Here is a 20139-nt window from a genome sequence, read left to right as displayed (position 1 = left end):
TTTCAAAAATTTAGTAGCAGTTTTGAATATTCAGTGTTCTTTTGGTGGTTTTTCACCTGAACTAGAGCTATTTGCATTAATGCAAATTGCAGCTCTGTAGCCTCAGACGTTACATTCAAAGCTCATTTTCTGATGTCATTATACCATGGCTTTTTGGAAAAGTGATTTACTTCATATTCTAAAATACTGTTCACAAAGATGTTCTGACATAATTAAGTCAATACAATTACTTATAATCTCCACATAAAAGTAATTATTTCATTGACAAATATTATTTTGATTAATGCAGACTAATGATGTCATTTGCTGCAGTTATGGTTGTTTTGTGAAAATTCTGTTTCAGCACATCACCCTGTAGGCCTGTCATTTTATAAAGGGAGAACTAATGGAAAGTAACTCCACAGTCTGGTCAGAAACTGAGAGGCTCTGCAGTCCTTCCATATTGACAAACCCAGATTAAGTATTTAAAAAATTAAAATGCTATCCTCCTTGTGGCTCTAAATGCTTTCCTTCCCTTTGCTCCAGAATATTAAGCAGAAAGCAAGCCACAAGGCTTTGTACTGTTCCACATGCTAAAATAAAGGGTACACTTTTAACTATAGGGATATAACCCACTGTGGTAGCCTCAATACCATGCCTAGACATTGTACACGAGGAAGATATTATACCTGTAATCTATTAATAGAAAAAGTGACAAGCCTTTGACAGATCTAAAGTGGGATTATAATGTGCCATGTGTAATGCTTTCCAAAATAACAGTATTACCGTATTTCTGCTAGAGGTGCTTAAAAATCTTAAACTGTCAAGTCCTAGAGCTGATCCCAGCCTCAGCTGTTCACTCTTTGTGTAGTTCCAATTAAGTCACTATAGCATTAAAGTTGCTTATATTCTTTTTCTACCTTGAAGCATACTGCTTGAATATGCATGTCCATGTACTTATTTTATACTGCCCCTTGTCCCTGCTGGTCCTTGACACCAGAACAGCTGCAGCAGGACAGGTCTCTCTCAGGGGTCTGGGGCAGCCTTGGACAATTGGAGCTGGTTGGAGAAAGTTGGAGCTGGCTGGAGCTGCACAGAGCTAGTTCTCCCAACCCTCACGTGACTATTACCCACCCAGAGGGAGATGCTGGTCACTTGGGGGCAACAGCCTGACTGAACCCGAGGGTGGGGGGAACATCGGCCCTTTGTGTCATGAGGCATGGGGGCATTTTTTTTTTTTTTTTTTTTTTTTCCCAATTTATTTTAGTCCTCTCTTTGGTAACAAATCTGATCCTGAGAGTAATGTCAAGGCATATGTATGACAGGGATATGATTAGAGACAGTCAACATAGTTTCACAAAGGGCAAATCATGCTTTACTATTCTATTGGTCTTTTACAAAGGAATGGCTCCATCAACGGACAAGGGAAATACAACTGATGTCATCTATCTGGACTTCTGTAAGGCCTTTGATATAGTCCCCCCCCACAACATCTCAGTTGCTAAATTTGAGACAGATGGATTTGATGGATAGATTTTTTGATGGATAAGGCTAGATGGCCATGCCCAAAGAGTTACAGTCAATGGCTCAGTGTCCAGATGGAGATCTGTAACAAGTGGTGTCCTCAGGAGTACATATTGGGACCGGTATTGTACAATATTTTTTATAATGACACAGACAGTAGGACTGAGTGCATCCTCAGCAAGTTTTCAGATAATTCCAAGCTGAGCATTGCAGCCAATATGCTTGAGGGATGGGATGTCATCCTTAAGGACCTTGACAGGGCTGGTGAGTGGGTCCATGCAAACTTCATGAAGTTCAACAAGGCCAAATGCAAGGTCCTGCACCTGGGTCAGGGGAATCACCAGTATCAATATAGGCTGAGCAATGAGTGGATTGAGAGTAGCCCTGCAGAAAAGGACTGTGGGGTACTGGTGGAAAAAAAAAAAAAGGACTTCAGCCTTTTTTCAGACACCTGGATATGATACCCAATAGTATCCTGGGAATCATCAAAAGAAGTGTGGCCAGCAGGTCAAGGGAGGTGATTCTGCTCCTCTGTTGTGGTGAGGCATTAGCTGTGTTTTTTCTATCTGCTAAGCCACAGGAATGCGGCGTTCAGATCACAGCTAACCCTTGAAGGAGGTTAACCTCCACAGGAAAGAAAGCACAAACACCAATATGGTGGATGCTATCTGTTTGATTTATTAACTGCACAGTTGCTTTATATACCCCTTTCTGTACATCGTGAGATCTTTAGTTCCCTGTTCTTTCCGTGCATCACGAGATCTTTTCATGTGCCTCTGTTTTTCCTGTACATCGCGAGATCTTCCGAGCGCCTCCCCCTACACTCCTCTGCTCTGGTGAGACCCCATCTGGAATACTGCATTCTGCTCTGGAGCCCTCGGTACAAGACAGACATTGACCTGTTGGAATGGGTTCAGAGGAGGGACAAAAGTGATCAGAGGGACAGAACACCAATCTTATGAGAAAAAAGATGAGAGAGTTGTGGTTGTTCAGCCTGGAGAAGAGAACTTTCCAGGGAGATCTTACTGTGTGGCTTTTCAATACATAAAGGGGTCTTATAAAAAAGACTGAGAAAGACAATTTATCAAGGCCTGTAGTGATAAGACAACGGGTTTTCAACTAAAAGAGAGTCAATTTAGACTGGCTTTAAATAAAAAGTTTTTTACAATGAGGGTAGTAAGACACTGGAATGGGTGTCCCAGAGAAGCTGTGGTTGCCTCATCATTGCAAGTGTTCAAGGTCAAGTTGGGCAGGGCTCTGAGGAAGCTTATCTTGTGAAAGATGTCCCTGCCCATGGCAGGGGCAGTTGGACTAGATGACCTTTAAATGTCCCTTCCAACCCAAACCTTTCTACAATTCTATGATTCTGTGATTTTATTCATAAAGTTTGTATGTTCATAACAGTGCTGTTCTGTAAAAGTAGTAACAAGAAAGACTGAAAATAATGCCACACTCTTTTTAAGGGAAGATTAATTAGATGTGTGAAGTTTGAACCTGAACTGCAAAACATATATTGGAAACAAAACGAAGTAAGGATGAAGTGCATACCAATGCATTTCCCTTTTGTGTATGCAAATGTGTATGCATTCTGTCACAAGGTTGAAGCATTCAGCAATTTAAAAAAAAAAAAAAATTCAAAGAAAGTAAAAATAACAAAAACAACAAACTTGAGGAATTACCTTTTTTCTTTTAAAGGTTTGTTTCAAAATGTTAGGGAGTAGAAAGAAAAAAGCATTCACATGGAAGTTACTGTTATTGTCAGTTTATAGAGTTACTGAAATCGAGAATATGTTTGCAAGATATTTCAGTGTTTTGCATTTTCATTTTAGGGAAAAATGTAGTAGTTTGTCTAAAATGACATAAGCTGAAATTAATGTTATTTTAAACATATTATCTCTTCACTGCCTGTTCAAATGTAATCTTGGTTTTATAATTGATGGTGTTCACTGAGCTATAAATCAATAATTCAACCTGTTGTCTTCATTGCACTGTTTGATAGTGATTATGGAGATACAAACAATCCTGCATTTGCCACACAAAAATTAGTTAGAATACATCCAAGAGGGCTAACATTCCACATATGTTTAAAAATACTTCTATAGAAAACCAGTAATTTAGAAGGGAGGAATGGCAAAAAAGTGCCTTTTCTGTCATCTCAATAATATAGTATGACTCAAACATGCAAGAAATCTGCGTAAAAGAAGAATAAAACAGTATAAGTGGTACCCACTTTAAGTGTCTTTAGGGTAATAATTAATTCATAAAAAGATGTGCTACTGTTGTTACTGAATGATGAACTGAAATAATTTTTGACATTTACTTCTCCTAAGTTAGAAGTAGCAGACAGCTATCTTATAAAATGGTTTTAAATAAAATAAATGCATTGGTATGAAAAATTAATGGAAACAAATTGAAAGTACGATTTATGAATGAAGGGAGATTTTTCTGTGTGTTCTACATTTTATATCTGGAAAAGATGGGAAGAACTATTGTATTCAACTACAGTTATGAGACTTGGTTGGTTAGTTGGTTTGCTTGCAGTAAAGTTACAGTAAATACCATAAGTAAAAGAAGTTGGGGTTAGATGAAAGCTATAAAAAAACCTACCATCACTACAAAAAGTCTACTAATCTAGGTGAAAATATATGTAAATATTTTAATTGTTGTGTGATAAAAGGATAAAAGTTTAGTCAGATATGTAGAGGAATGAATTTCCTAAAATAAATTTCAAGAAGAGGACAATTAAAAGCATGCAATGCTCTAACTACATAGTGCTGCTCAGCCAGATCTGTAGGCAGTCAATGACTTAATAATTTATTAACTCATATTAATCTTTACATTAAATGGAAAGCAATATGTCAACATTCCCAGGTGACTGGATATGGTCCTAAATCCTGAAAGGTGAAGGAAGTAGACTCTTGTTGGATTTCCTTGGCTCTGATTAACTACTGGACACCAAGCAAATATCAAAGACAGAAGCAGCTTCATGCTGGATGAAATCAGGAAAGCTAGATAAAGATTTAAAATCAATTCACCCCAAATCCAGAAGCATCAACAAAAAAGAAAATCAGAAGCAGCAATTCTAGCAAAATTTAATGATTTAGATGTTTTAGAGTTTTTCAACTTGGAAGAAAGAGACATTCGTACACACTTTTGTCATGCATTTAAGATGATGGCTTATGGATACTCAGTTTGAAAACCTGCAGATAGTTATGTATACATAGCCTAAGAAACACTTTTGTTAGTCAACCTTTCAATTTTTTTTTTTTTTTTTTTTTTTTTTTTTTTTTTTAAATGCTGTTTGTTAACAATCTATTTATTATAGGAAATGTAGTTTGAGGCAATGTATCTTTAAAATAGTCTCCAGAGTAATTTAGAAGTAGTTCTATAATGTGAGTGCTCATTTTATCCCATACTGATCAGCTAAAATTAAAACACTTAATAAAAATTGTTCTCTCAGATCCCTTGAGTTTGATCACTAAAGATTTTGGTGATCAACTCTTAGAAAGGGAGAAACCATGTTCTAGTATGGCTGGATTGTAATCATATCATGTGCCTCAAAGGCACACACCTGTGCAAGGCAGTTGTGGTGTATTGCACCTGTGTTATTACCCATCATGAAGATATATATTCATCCTAGAAAGCACGCAATGACACTAGACACCTATATCTAAATTTCAAAACACTCAAACAGAATGCAGGCAATGATTTAGGAAGAGGCTTCTGTGCTCTCAAAGGATAGAAGAAAAAGGGAAAGAGATGCGAAGATAATGGCTGTGATGACACCTTTCCACAGTAGTTGTCCTGATCTGTATTTGTGGCATGCTTTGTGATTTCACAATGTTACCAGTTTGAGACTGATTTGGGAAATAGAAAAAATTGGGTTTTTTTCTTTTTGGTCTTTAGGGGAAAAAAAAAAATACAGGGGAAAATTGAGAAAAGCCTTAATGTATGATGGGATTATTCTGTTCAGAAACTAACTGCATGGGACTAGGAAAAGCAGGTAGAAATTCTCATTATCAATAGAACTGCTAATACAATTACAATAAAATATCCATACATCCCTATTTCATTCAGTTGGAAATCTTGATTAAAATTCTTTTTTACCACGACATAATGCCAAGAAATTACAAAGGAATAGAAGAAACTGCAAACAAAATGCAACCTAGCACACAAGGGAAAGGTTTGATGAGAAAGAACAGCATTACTACCATAGCAACAATCTGTCGTGTATACAGTTTCTTAAATTTAAATGCAGCTTTATCATTTTAGTGGGTTAGAGAGGTGCCCAGCTGTAGTATTTTTATGTCTAAATCTTAAACTTGGGCTTCCAGCACTGAAGATATTTTTTTTCTTGATAATAAATCTGTTCCACTGAAAGGATGTTAAACTGGTTCACGGCATTCTAATAAAACAGGTAGATTTAGGCAGAGAAAAATTATAATGTAATAGAGACCAATTGCTGCTGAAAATAAAAAGAATGGATGTGTTGCCACAATAGTAATTAAAAGAAGTGAAAATCTAGTCTATGAAGAATTCACTTAAGAGATTAAACTGGAATCTACTCTCACAAATGGTGAAATGAAGAGCAGAAAGAACCACAAACCACAGGGTGGGAAAGGGTTATGGGTGATTGCACATGAAGCTTTGATATTTCTGTCTAGAAAACTCCATGAGAAATACATGTCCATGTCATTCATGCATGTGCTGTACAACTCCCTGAACAGTGAGCCTGAAATAGAGGATATGTTATAATTGTAAAACATTCCAGAGGACTGCAAGTCAGTTCTGTGGGTCATGCAATACATCAAACGGGCATCAGAGTTACTATGCCTGAGCAAACCAAATTCACTGGGAATTTATAGTACACTAAAAGCATCCCCAATGCAGAACTCATTGAATTTGTACTATGTTATTTAGCTGCATATACACAACAGCCATTTTTTTCAGGATTCCAGCTGTTACACAGCCCAGTCAGAACAAGTATTATTTCTCTGTAGAATACTACAGAGTAGACTCAGAAATAACAGCCACAGTTTTATAGTTAGGTTATCAAAGCCACAGTGGCTCCCTTTCAAAGTGACACCTGAGTAAAAGAAAAAAAAAATATTCCTTGGATAAATACAAAGGAAGAATGCAGGACAATGTGAAAAGAAATTGAAAAAAATAATTAAGGATGTTCTAAACAAAGAGTACAGAAATAGATTACATGGATGTTAAGGTAACTGCCTTAATTTTTACGGGTTTATGCATAAAAGGACTTCCATAAGAGTGTGGGAGCTTTAGGGCAAAAGAGAATAAATTATTTTACTTTTGGAGCCTGGCCAACCCACCATATGGATGTGGGTACATCTGTTCCTACTGATGTATCTTCCAAAGGTATGTGCGCAGTGCCATCATACTTGAAGTCCTCATACTATCTTCAGGATTTATCCTCCAAGCACACTGTCTTCTGCCACTATACCCTGAGGCTATGCATAGACACTTTCAAGGTTCAGCCTTAATCTTAATGCAGACACAACTAGTTATGGAAAAACACTATATTATACTCAGATATGTTCTCTGATATTAAAATAGAGACGTAGATAGAAAATGTAAATCCAAATGCAATACACAGATAGGATACCCAAAAAAAGATCCTGGGCACATTAACATCTTTGGACACTCAGATTAAAGTATACAGATACAAAAAAAATCATATTTCCTAACATGTTTGAAATCTATCGCTCCTTGCCAACCAGAACAGTTTTCACTGTGGGCTAGGAAGGTCCACACCTATTCCAAAAATAACAGACATTCTCAGTTGGAGTGAATATTCATCTAGAACATTATCCCAACTCTGAAACTAGCCTATATAGAAGCCTAAGAAAGAGTAAATATGTAAATATTTACTTCCCTGTTACTCACCAACTGCTTCCAGAGATTAGTGACTTTAGACTTTAGTAAAGAAGCTGTATCTTACTACAGTACATATTGCCTAATTTTAGGTGTCTGAAATCTATACATGCAGTTTTACATCTGAGCTAGTGTCCTTATTCAACCTCAGTAGTCCATGGAGAGGAACAGAAACTCTGTGGGAAGGTTAAAGAAAGCACAGAGACTGAGGTGACTATCTCAGATTTAGCTTCTTCAATTTCCACAGTTGCATTTTAAATTCGTATATACACAAATATTTGTCACACTGTTCCACTACTTAGATGTGTTCTGTGAACATTGTTTTGTCTGTTTTTAATTTACCTTTTTAATTTGCTATCTACCAGATTTAATTTACATTAAAGAGAGTATCTTGCATAATCTTATCTTGTATTATAAGAGATAATAAGCTTTTATATATGAAAGAAGTGGCCTTCATGTTATGCTCTCTTGCAACTCAGAAAGATTCCCTTCAGTGAAGAACACTGAATTATGGGGTGAACATTTCATTTTCTTACAGTGATGCTGTGTCACCTTCCTGGAAGTATCCCCTGGCCCTAAAAACAGATCGTTAGTCTGTTGTTAAACTGCAGTAGACATGACACCCAGATCTTCCACATCCTGCATGATTGTTTTGTAAGAAATCCGTTGTATAATGTTGGAATGACACCTACTTAGGTGGCAAAATTGTTTATAATTTAAGTACTTAACCCCATGACAAGGAACATGTTCTGGATATATAATATTATGTTAATGTTCATAAATAAACCATCTAATTTGATGACTTAATCAAGGATAGGAACTACATTCCAGGAGCATCAAAAAAAGGAACAGGTTTCAGTATTCCAGCTCTCAAGTTATATTTGGATATACTCCTACGACAGCTCCTGAGATTACACTGAATTAATGTAAACTGGCAAAGGTAATCAGCCCAATTTAAGGACAGGTATGTATAGAAGCCTGCTTCAAAAATGTATGAGCAGGTGTGCTGGTTTTGTCTGGCAGGGTTTTTGGTAGCAGGGAAGCTGTGGTCCCCTGTGGGAAGCTTCTCGAAGCTCCCTCGGAGGGCTCCAAGTCAGACCTTCTTTTGACTAAGGCCGGACCAATTAGTGGCAGTGGCCATACCTCTGTGATAATGTATTTAAAAAAGAGAAACCTGAGGAGGGAGGGTGGACTTTGAGGAGGAGTTAAAAGAGGGACACCTATACAAACACCAAGGTCAGTGGAAAGAAGGAGGAGGAAGAGGGGGAGGTATGCCCAGGCAGAGAGCCCCCCTCTATCCTGTGGTGAGACGGCAGGGCCACTTTCCTGTCATCCATGGGGGTCACTGGAGGAACAGGAATCTGCCTGCCACCTGTGGATGACCCCACACTCGAGCAGACACCTGTGCTAGGCTGGGACTCTGTGGAAGAAGCAGTCCCCACTGTTGTAGCAGTGCTGGAAGGACTGCAACTCATGGAGGCAACCTGCACCTGAGCATCTTGAGAAGAATGCATCCCATGGGGACAACTCATGCCAGAGAAAGTTTGTGGAGGACTATCTCTTGTGAGAGGAAAGCCACCTGGAGCAGGGGGAAGAAGGCAGAAGGGTACCTTCGCCCACCTTGGAGTATTGACTGCACCCCCTGACGTCTGCCCTTGTGCCGTTGGGGAGGAGGTAGAGATAGGGGGAACAAAAGCTGTTCCCAGGAAGAAGAGAAGGGTGGGGGGAGGTGTTCTAAGATGGAAATGATTCTCAGTGTCCCGTTCTGTCTGTCAAGTGTTGTTTTTTTTAGTGTGTGAATTAAAATGATCTTGTTTTCTTCCCCTAACAAGTCTTTTGCCTGTGACTGTTTAAAGGGGTGATTGACTCCTCCCTGTCCTTATCTCGATTCTTGAGCAATTTTCTCCATCCCAGGGCTGAGAGGGAAGGGGTGAGTGAAAGGCTGTGTGGTGCTCAGTTGCCCTCTGGATTCAAACCAGAGATTCAGACGACAGCAGGCTATACACAAAGCATCTCACCTATGGATGCAAGAAAAGTAGACCATTTTCATTGTCACAGCCTGTCAGTTCAACCAAGTGTTTGCCTGATTTGCAACCCAAGTTTAGCATGCCTAGAAATATAACATATCCACATAAATTTGGAATCTATTCAAAGAAAGGTGAAAAAGTTTTCATGCCATATATTGTCTCATTAATTCCCATATCCTAGTGTTTCCACTTCCTCCTGTTCCCATACCCAAACATGAACTTAATGAAGTTCCTTGTTACAGTAATGTGATTGACAAACAGTGCATTGACTGAATCACAGCCGAGTATTTACCTCTTTTTCTAACAGATACTCTTGCAAATTCAACTAGGGGTCTGACACACAAGTTAAATGTCTTTATTTGTTTGATTTACATTTTATAAATCAAAGTCAGCATTAGAAGTTTGTCAAATCAAAGTCCTATACAATTTTTCTACTGATTTGTCTCTAATAGTGTCCATAACTACATGTGCATATAGTTGTATGTCTAATTTAGTCAAAATATAATTTTAGTTTTCTTATTGTAATGCATTGGATAAGAATAACTAATTTTACACTTCAAAGTCCAGGGGGAGTTCATCCTGATGTTATGGAAAACATATATTTTACTGTGAAAATAAAAGGAAAATATTGAAAACCTGATATAAAAATTAGTATAACTTGTGTTGTCATTGATAACTCTTCACATTTCGTATTTGCAACACCATTCTGACATTAAATATTCAGTATTTGCGATTTTGTAGAAAATATGTTCTGAAAAAAATTTATATGTTACGTGCTTGAGAGATTTTGATTTTCTTGTCACTGGAAGTTTCAGAAAAATAATGCGACTTCAATACACGAGCAAAAAATTACCTTTTATGTTATCTGTAATCTTCCCCTAACCTGGTGACTGCCGAGTGTTGAGTGGAAAGTTAATGCCTTGGTCATGAAAGACACTAGCCAAGAAGACAGGCAAGAATCTCATACATGCCAGCTTCTGGGCCTGCACTTTAGGATAAACAACTGCCAAAATTAATTCTTGCTTCTGTCTTGTAGATGTGGTAAAGTGTATAAAATGTGTTCCCCTGTGTGTGTGTGTGTGTGCACGTGCGTGCATGTATGTGCATAAATTGACACAGAGGATTTTATGTTAATATTTTGTGATAAAATTACAAGGCAACACTCTAAATTGACGTGGTAACAGATTTTTTTTAGAAGAGAGCAAATCAAAACCACAGATGGAACTTGTACCATTTTTTAAAGCATTACATTTGAGCTAAAAGACAGCTTTGACTTGATGTAAGATACAAGCCAATTTGCCTTGCAAGGCCAAGTAGGTATTTTTAATCATGAAATCTGCTAACAGAAAGATATCGTTTCCTCTAGTTCTTCTCTCTCTTTATATTATAAATAAAAGTGAAGGAAACAGACCTTGATTTTGGTCTTCTATCTGCTATTGAAATATTTCTTATAAGGTTGAAATATTTCAGTGGCAAAAATAATCCTGATATTTTTATTTTTATTTTTTTTTCCAGAATAACAGTTTAACCCATTATGCACAATGAACATTTTCATTTTGACTACTGAACACTTACAAAATAATGAACTTTGTGATTACTTATATACAGAAATAGATATTTGTAGATTCACTGGTATACTGAGCATATTGATGATATTGTAAAATTATCTTGTTTTCTGTAACAAGATGTAATAATTTTTGTATAAAGTTGGTTCCTTGTACAAGATAATATGGCTTTCTTTAAGACCATGGGTGTAAATTTTACAGTATGCTGCACATAGAGAATTACAATATTACACTAATACCATTTTAAATTGATGACTCTTCTAAGTTTGCTTTATTGTTATTATAAAATCACTAGTGTCCTTTTTCTTGATGACTGAATGCAGTTTTATTTATGCTTTTTGGAAGTTATCTTTTTTCTCCTGAAAACTATGATTTTGATTCTCTGTCAGTGAATCCCCTGAATACACTGACATTCAGACGATGATAAAGGTATGCCTTGAAGAGCTTTAATAGAAGGGGGTTTTGTGTGTTTGTTTGTAGTATTAGCTTTACTGTGTATTCTAAAAGGATGCCAATGTATGGGAGGTTCCCTATAGATCATATTATTCATTGCTTAATGCAAATCCTTTTTAGTGGGCTATGTAAGAACTTAGGAATTCATTGGTTCTTTATTTGCCCAGGCTGTGATTTAAACAGATGTCCACGTTTTATGCTTATGACTATACTTTCACCATTAGCTGCTTTTTATCATTGCAGCATAGATCTGTTTGGATAGAGATAACTCATTAAGGTCAATTTCTGTAATCATCTTTGAGAAGTACATACTTCTCTGAGCAATCCAATAGTTTCTATAAGGTAACTGGATTTATATAGAAAAGTTACTTTAAATTGACCTGACTTTTCCTAAAACAAGGTAAGAACAATGCAAAATAAAGCAAATAATAAAAGAATAATAATTAAAAATTGTGTCAAATAATATAAAGTAACATTAAAAATAAAATAATAGAATAATGTAGAAGTCTTGTATCAATCTTTTTTCTCACTGTCTTTATTTTCTGTCTCAATTGTCTTGGCTTGTGTGTCAAGTCAGAGTGCTACAGCACATCTTGTGGGATACATGACAATATTAAACTTGCTGCTGTAGATGAGTTCTTATATCACTGTTACATTCACATTTCCATATGTTCTTTGTTTTATACAATATTCTGTTGGATATTCTCTTGAGTGGCTATATATTATGCACAGTCTGGCCCGTAAATTACTCTACAAAATATCTTTATCTACTTAGAGTGTTGAACTTCAGTTTTCTCTAGACTTACTCTCAAATACCCATTCTGAAATTCATGGAGCAGGTTTTATGTATCTGTTTGGTGTCCTACCCTGCTGGCATATTTTGGGACACAAACCCTAATGACCTGGTATATTTGTCTGTAATCTGTTTGACAAAAGTATACATCTCATTCAGGCACTACTTCTGACAGGTGGAAAGAGAGGACTGAGTAGGTACATTGTATTCCAATTTAGAAGAAAAATATGAATGGAGAGAAAGAAATGAGAATAATAATGTAGATAGAGCTGTAGAATTTAAGCAGATTCCAGTAATTTTAACATCACTGCTACATTTCATAAATAGGCTTTTTGCCATTTCCACCACCTGTCAATTTCCTTTTTATGTTTGCTGTTCATTAGCACTTCATACAGCACTAGTCATCAACCTATCCAGCTATTCCAGAAGATACATATTCTAGTTCTGTTGAAATCCTATAGAAAAAATGTTGCTCCTGTGAAGTGGAATTTCACTTCTCTCTGAAAAGTATAATATGATGAAAAGGTACTGATGGTTAGAGTTCTGAATTATTGGCAGTTTTTAACTAAAAATAAAAAAAAATAAATTAAAAAAGCCAGTCAAGGCATCAATAAACAGTTAAGTAATTCTAACAGTTTGACCGATTTCCATATTTGTATTCTTGGTTTAATAAAATATAAAATAGAGAAGCTAATTAAGGTTAGTAGGGTTAATCCTCATGAAGCCTGTGACAGTGATGTATTTAAGAAGTACTCCTAGATAGAAAAAAAAAAAAAAAAAAAAAAAAAAAAAAAAAAGATAATAGAAATGCAGCGTAAAAGTGATGAAACACAAGCTACAAAGTATTGTAAATTACTCTTATGATAAAGAGGAAGGAAATTAAATATATTTTCCTGCTTCTATCAGCTATCAGAACAGTAACGAGATGGAATATAAATTCTAGAAATCCATTTGAGACAGCTAAAATATTTTCAATTTTACTGGCAATTATTATCTCTGCTTACTGGAGTATGGACAGCTACTTACTATGGTATAACTTCGTTCACTCCTCAAAATCTAGTCTAAATAACTATAGATTTGTCTCAAACACATCTCTGTTGTGACACCCAGAAATAAAAATATGAAAACAGAATGGGGCAGTATATTAAATTTTTTTCATAATCTCAAGAGATTTCCTTTCTGCAGAAACTCCCAGATTTTGTCAGGAAATGGGAAAAAGTGATAAAGAAATAAATATCTTCTCCATAATATGTCCCTGTGTCTTCCATAGATATATTTCCTCAGAGAAAGAGGTATTCCATAATGTATTCTGGATGTCCAATGACAAGCCATTTCCCACAGCTGTAGTTCCAGAGGAGTGGAAAAAAAAAAAAAAAAAAAAAAAAAAAAAAAAAAAAAAAAAAAAAAAAAAAAAAAAAAAGTGAATCATAGAGGCTGAACTGGGAGATCTGGGACTGATTTTCAGCTGCTGAGGCTAGAGGCATCCTGATCTCGTTTTACTATGAGACTGAAGTATGCATCATATTGCAGCCTTCTTAGCTTCAACTAGAAGGGAGATCAAAAGAACAACAGGTGGGAACGATGATGTGTACTAACAGCTCTCCCCATTCAGGGGATCAGGGACCAGGACTGCGGTAGAATGTGTATGATCCACAGTTAAGATGCAACGAAATTGCTGAAAAAAAAGAGTCAGTTTCTCTGAAGAATGAATAAAGGCTATGAAATCCTCCACCTTATTAATGATACTGCTAAGAATCTTACACAAGAAGAAATAACATATTCCAGAAAGTAAATATTCTTCTGAGAAAGAAAAAAAAATTACATTTATATTATTTGTCTTCTACAAGTTTCTATATATGTGAAAGAGAATAATTTTCTATTGTTGGATAATTATCCTAATTAAAGTGTGTAAAAATACAAAGGGGAGCAAATGCACCGTAGTATCTTTTTAAGAAATACAGGCATGAAAAACATCAACTTGTTCTTAATGTGAACTACCCAGTGTTATGACTCACTTTATGATTCATGCAGGGCTTATTATGTAAAGCTGTTTCTATTCTCTTCCAAACCCTTGTTACTTTTTCACGACTTTTTATTTGGCCTCCACCCTTAAAAAAAATCTATATTTTATTCTGTAAGACATTCTAGTTGGATGGACCAATTAAAGGTAACACATTAAATCTCCCTTTGTGTTTCTTTATAGTGATTGACTAATTCAAAATATATGGAGAAGAGGTTGTATTGACCTTACAGGTCTCTGCTCCAAGGCTAATTGCCTAATCATTTGTCAGTGATTTAGTCCACTCGTTCTGTATGACTCCTGCATTCCTGACTGTATAGGGACCCAGTTTCAAACAGAGGAAATGATAGCACCTTCTCCCAGAATGCCTTATAGTCCAATGGTTAAGACATTTTCTGGAGTTGAGGGAAGTTAAATTTTCTTCAGGCTTTGGAGAAAAATGCAACTCGAGTTTCACATATCTGAGCGCAGGACCCTAGCAGCTTTCTGTTACATCACTGATGCATACCGGTTCTGGCTACCTTTGTCAAATGCACACATTCAGTTCAGTGCCTACTGAAGGACAGTCGTCAATATTGAACACTTATTTCAGATAGCTTTAGGCAGTGTTTCATTGAGCACACAGACTTTTTGGCTTACACTTTGAATTAGTTTAACTTAATGGACTATCAAGGGAATCCAGGTGCATGCAATTTACAAAGTATCATTCATCTCACGTGTTCAAATGCTAACTCAAGACTACTTATCCTTGTAAGCCAAAGATAAAACCAGTGTTAAAAAAAAAAAAAAAAAAAAAAAAATCATCCTAAAATCAGTATCCAAAATAACTCAGAGAAATCAGTCTTTGTAAAAACTGTTTCCATTTTTAGCTATCTAAAATTAACTGAAATGAACTGCTTGTTTCTGGTGGATTGAAGTTTGTTTTAGGAATTACAATGTCTAATTTACATGGTCCAGATCTTGAGACAAAGTATAAAACCCATAACCAATCTCAAACATTAAATCAAAAGTAAGAATACAATAACGATAAGCAAGATAGAGTATCATTTCAGTTATATGAGATGTACTGATTTATTTCCAGCTTAAATGGAACAGTAAAAAGCAGTATGGGAGAGATATGATTTAAGTAGCTGCTTGTTTATAACCTCAGGCCAATGTGGTGAGAGTTGTAAGACAAACCCCCAGTCTTTAAAATTCCGGTGTTTTGAAGAGTGTTCCGTACACATTTGCCTGTGCTGAGATTTTTCTTGTTAGTTTTGGCTTCTAGATAGCAGTCTTATTAGTGTCCTATTAACTATATTTAAATACGTTTCTTATGGATTAATTCAGGCGAAACTGGCTTCTGTTTACTTAATTGCTACTTTCCTGGCTAAATTCTGAATCTGTGGTGCACTGTCTCTTGTTTATTTACCGTATCAGTCATGTCCTCATTTTACATTGTCTCACAACTATTCACAGTATTCATCAACAGTAATCAAGGACCTGATCAAATCTGCATCTCTTTGTTCATTTCAAAATCATTATGGCTGTTCATCAAGACAGGGCTGAGAAAGAAAAAGAATCCAGTATGTGATTTTCTCGTTTAAGGAAAATGGAGTCTCAACAGACAAAATGGTTTTACTTTGGCTTTATTCTATCACAAAGAGATTGTAATTTTTTTTACAAACAACAAATACATTTATTAATGCTTTAAATAGATATTTTGTCTCGTAAGTCTAAATTATTGCTTTATTGCAGTTTTACACACGTGAAATAAAATGCAGCTACCACTTAAGCAATTGACATTGTCCATAATTACCTTTGACCAAAAAGAAAATAACTATTTTCTTACAGCCTTGACTCTGTTTTAAGCTAATATACAATATTTGTCACTACTCACTGATGAATAATGCACATAGGTACAGAAAGTAAAAGACTGATATTGTATTGCATCAGGTTTATCTTTAGACTGTTTATATTGGATTACATGATACAGTTTTTTGGTTAAAAAAACTCAACAATTTTATGTGCTGATAAACTTGGGAATGGGGAAAAAAAAGGTTGTTTGGGTTTTATGCTTATAGTTAAAAGAGGTTATTTTGTATATATTTATGAATATGTATAAAAAATACATTTTGTTTTAGCCTTTTGATTTTTTTGAATGTTTATTTCAAACCAATGCACTTGTTCTAGATATTTCTGAAAACTTTTCATGAAGTAGTAGTTTCCTCACAACAAACGTCCTGCCATTTTAATTTTCCTATCATTATTAATTTCAAAAGTATGTAATTTGTTGTGCTATGATGTGGAGCCTCCATTGGTACAAGGAATAACAGATTACAACACTTTTGGTCTATTCCATTTAACAGACAGAATTTTCCTCCCATAGTTCAATTGTTCTGTTCATTCTTTCTATCTGTCCTGAAGACTGACATTTTTCTTTTATTCCAAATGCTATCTGACAACTTTTTCATTAAAAGAAAAAAAAATCCTATAAAGCAGTTTTCTGAGCCAATTGCAGTTTTGCAAGTAAACCCCAAATGGGAGAACACCTCTTTTACCAGTATATGAGTTGTTGCTATTAGAGAACTTCTAGACACTTATTTGATCATGATGAGGGAGGGCCCAGGAAAACGCATTTGTAACAGTGACCTTTAGATGATTTTTCACTGAGTTCTGAAGTAAACATTCTCTTTGTTCTTCATGGCTGGCCTGTGTATGGAGTAAGGCAAACTCAGAGTTATCTCACATGATTCTTTTTGTGTCCATCACTGTCCCCTTTCCAATCTTTTTGTGGATTTTTTTATTCCCTCATGACCTACTGGATGTACTTCTTGATATACATAAATTCTTCTAAATTTGCTGCAACATTAACCTATTTTCTTTGCACAATAGCAAGAGCTGTATTTTGCTAAAGTTAATTTTGGTTCACAGGATTTTAAAGGAAATTCCTGTGACAATAGTTTTCTTCTGACAGTAGCAGAAGACATTCTTGCTTTTTATTATTACTGCAGCAACATTTCCAAGGTATTAGAGGAGCAGAAGAGATGAACAGATTACCACTGTAGTTATTCACAATGAAAAAAGAAATGAAAGTTATAATATGGAGGTAGTAATTAACTTTGTAGTTTTACTGTTTTCTGGGTACAAGAGGTATGTACTTTACAGTTTATTAAAAACAGGCAGAGTAAGATTGAATGTAAAATAAGCAAAAGAAAATTTCTTTAATGTTGCTTCACAAGCAAGCCTGGTGTTTCAATATTCTGGAGATCTGTGTGTAATTGAAAGACCTTGGCATATTTTTTTTTAAATCATAACTTTATAATTTTTTATAAATGCTATTTCAGCCTGAATTTTTCTCTTCAGAAACAATATGGGAAAGAAATCTTGCAAGTTTACTTTTACTCCTTTGGAGCTGACAGCTCCTATTTGCCAGTGAAGAGATCTTAGGTAGCCTTGACAGTTCTGCACCCATGAAGTGGAAACTCTCTTTGGGAAAATAAAAAAGTAAATAAAGAAAAAGCTTAGTCTGTCATCATTTAGAACTATAAAATCAGCTATTTAAGACTGAGCTAGTTATCTTAAGCTATCTCTATAGTTAATAGAAATCGACACCTTCAGAACACAGCTCATCCCATTCTATCTGCCTATGATAGATTTAAAGAGTCACTCCCAGGAAATGCCTGTTTTCTTAATTGATGATAAAGAATCATTAATTTCTTAGCTAAGATTCAGACATCTAATTCTGAGGTCCTTAAATTGGTAAAAATGGAATCAAGAATATATATTTTTTTTAAATATAATCACAGATCACAGCTGTTCTGCTGCCTGAAGGTTCATGGAATTTTAGAATCATAGTATAAACAAGGAAATTTTAGAAGAAAACAGGGATATATGCACATCTCATCTCTTTTCTTTTCGATTGATATCATCTTTAATAAATTAAGAAATACTTTAGGGATGGGATTCAGTTTTTAAAGTATTCACATCCTATACTGCTTGAAATATTATTGAATATCCAACATATTTCTCTAGAATTGTTAAGTATGACACAGGACCCAATGAAGATCCATCCCTTTGTGAAATGACAACTGGACAAAGTGGAAAAACTTTGAGCATGTAAAATGGCATTAGTCATCTATGGTTAGGCATCTGGGTGAGATTCAGCTTACCTTCAATTTATATGTCTACAAGGAGGATACCTTTATGTGAACTAGTTGCTTGAGCTCCCATTATGCTCAACATAGACTAAGAGAAGAAACCACCCATAAGCACTTAGTACCTTTATAGACATTCCAGTATATGAACGATACCTGTTAAATTGCAAGCCATCTTGCTGACATAGGCTTTAAGAGAAAATCATACCCTCTGAAGTGGCAGGATAATCTAGGATACCTGAAATGACACTGAAATTGTAAATAATTTGGTTAAAATATTAATGTACATGTATATATAAGCATGCATATATGTTTGTATATACATTTGCATACATGGACAAACTCTCAGAATATTCTAATATTGTTTGGATAAACAAGAACATTTTAGACTTAAAGAAGTCAGGAAGAAAGAAATTAAAAGGAGGTCCATGTGAGTATACATTCCTGTACATGTGCAGAAATACCAAAAAAAACAGTGACATATATATGAAGAAAAAAAAAAAAAACAACACATTGTATCTGAAATTAACATGAGGGACTATTCTGACACTTACTTTCCTTTTTTTTTTTTTTTTTTTCTGCTACATTTGCACTCATTTAATACATAATTTCTTTGGTATAGTATCCATGTTTCTGCAAAGTACTAATCATACCCATGGGTAATATAAAACTAATAAACAACCCTCATGGACTTGAGCAGAAAGCAGCCATACTGCTGAGTATGAAATTCTCAAGGGAATGTGGATACAAGACAGTTATCACTATAGAAATACTGAAACCCTTTGTCACAGTCAGGAAGGACATTAGGGTGTAAGCTCATGTAAAATAAAAGGCCCAGAAATCCTTTTGAAGACTTGCAGACTGCTGGTATGATTTTGAAATGCTCAGTATTGATCAAAACACCCTAAACAACTATTACATCCTTTGTAAATAACACAAAGACCTTGGTAAAATGTATTGACTGACCTCTTTTACTTTGAAGTCAGACTATTTCCTCATGGTGCATGGGCTTGCTGTGTATTTTTTTCTTGTAAGATATATTGACAACAATCATTAACTCATCAGGAACAGGCCAGTGATACTGAAGTAGGGACGAAACACAGATCTCTGCTTCATCCAGTTTGTAAAGTGTGTTTGTGTTCACATGTATGCATGCATTCCTTTATCTGTAACTATCTGTTCTCACCTTAAAATGCATTTCAGCAATAGTAGCCACATCAGATTAACTATATTTGTGCTTCATGTTATGTGTTCTGCTCTCAGGTTCTGGCAAACACATCTGCCACAGCTGAGACTCAACACATCTCTTGGCTTTACTGGAGACCTTTGTGAAGACAGCAGCTCTCCCTGGTTTCTATGCAACTGATCTGCTCAAGCTGTAAGAACGGTCCACTAGGTTCCCCTTATGTCACCATAAGTAGGTCAAGTCCTTCGACAGAACATTTATTCAACAAAATTATAGTCCAGAGGTTGCTCTCCATTCTGTCTCCTTCTAGTGACTTTATCAAAACTTCCCTCTGGAAATTTACAAATAAAAATGGCAGCAGTACCTGTAACTTCTTATACTGTGATGGAATCACAAGGATTACTTTAAAGACACTAAACATTAAAATGAAGACCACAGTATCTGCTGACCTTTGCTTTTGTAGAAATAGAGACAAAAGAGAGCCATGTCTAGCTTTAACCACTCTGTCATTAATTTCTTGTAGTTAAGAACAAAATATACTCATCTGACACTTCAAATTTG

This window comes from Athene cunicularia, assembly GCF_003259725.1.
Source record: "Athene cunicularia isolate RWA chromosome 1 unlocalized genomic scaffold, athCun1 chr1_part1, whole genome shotgun sequence".
In the NCBI taxonomy this organism is placed as follows: domain Eukaryota; kingdom Metazoa; phylum Chordata; class Aves; order Strigiformes; family Strigidae; genus Athene; species Athene cunicularia.
This window is presented reverse-complemented; position numbering follows the sequence as displayed.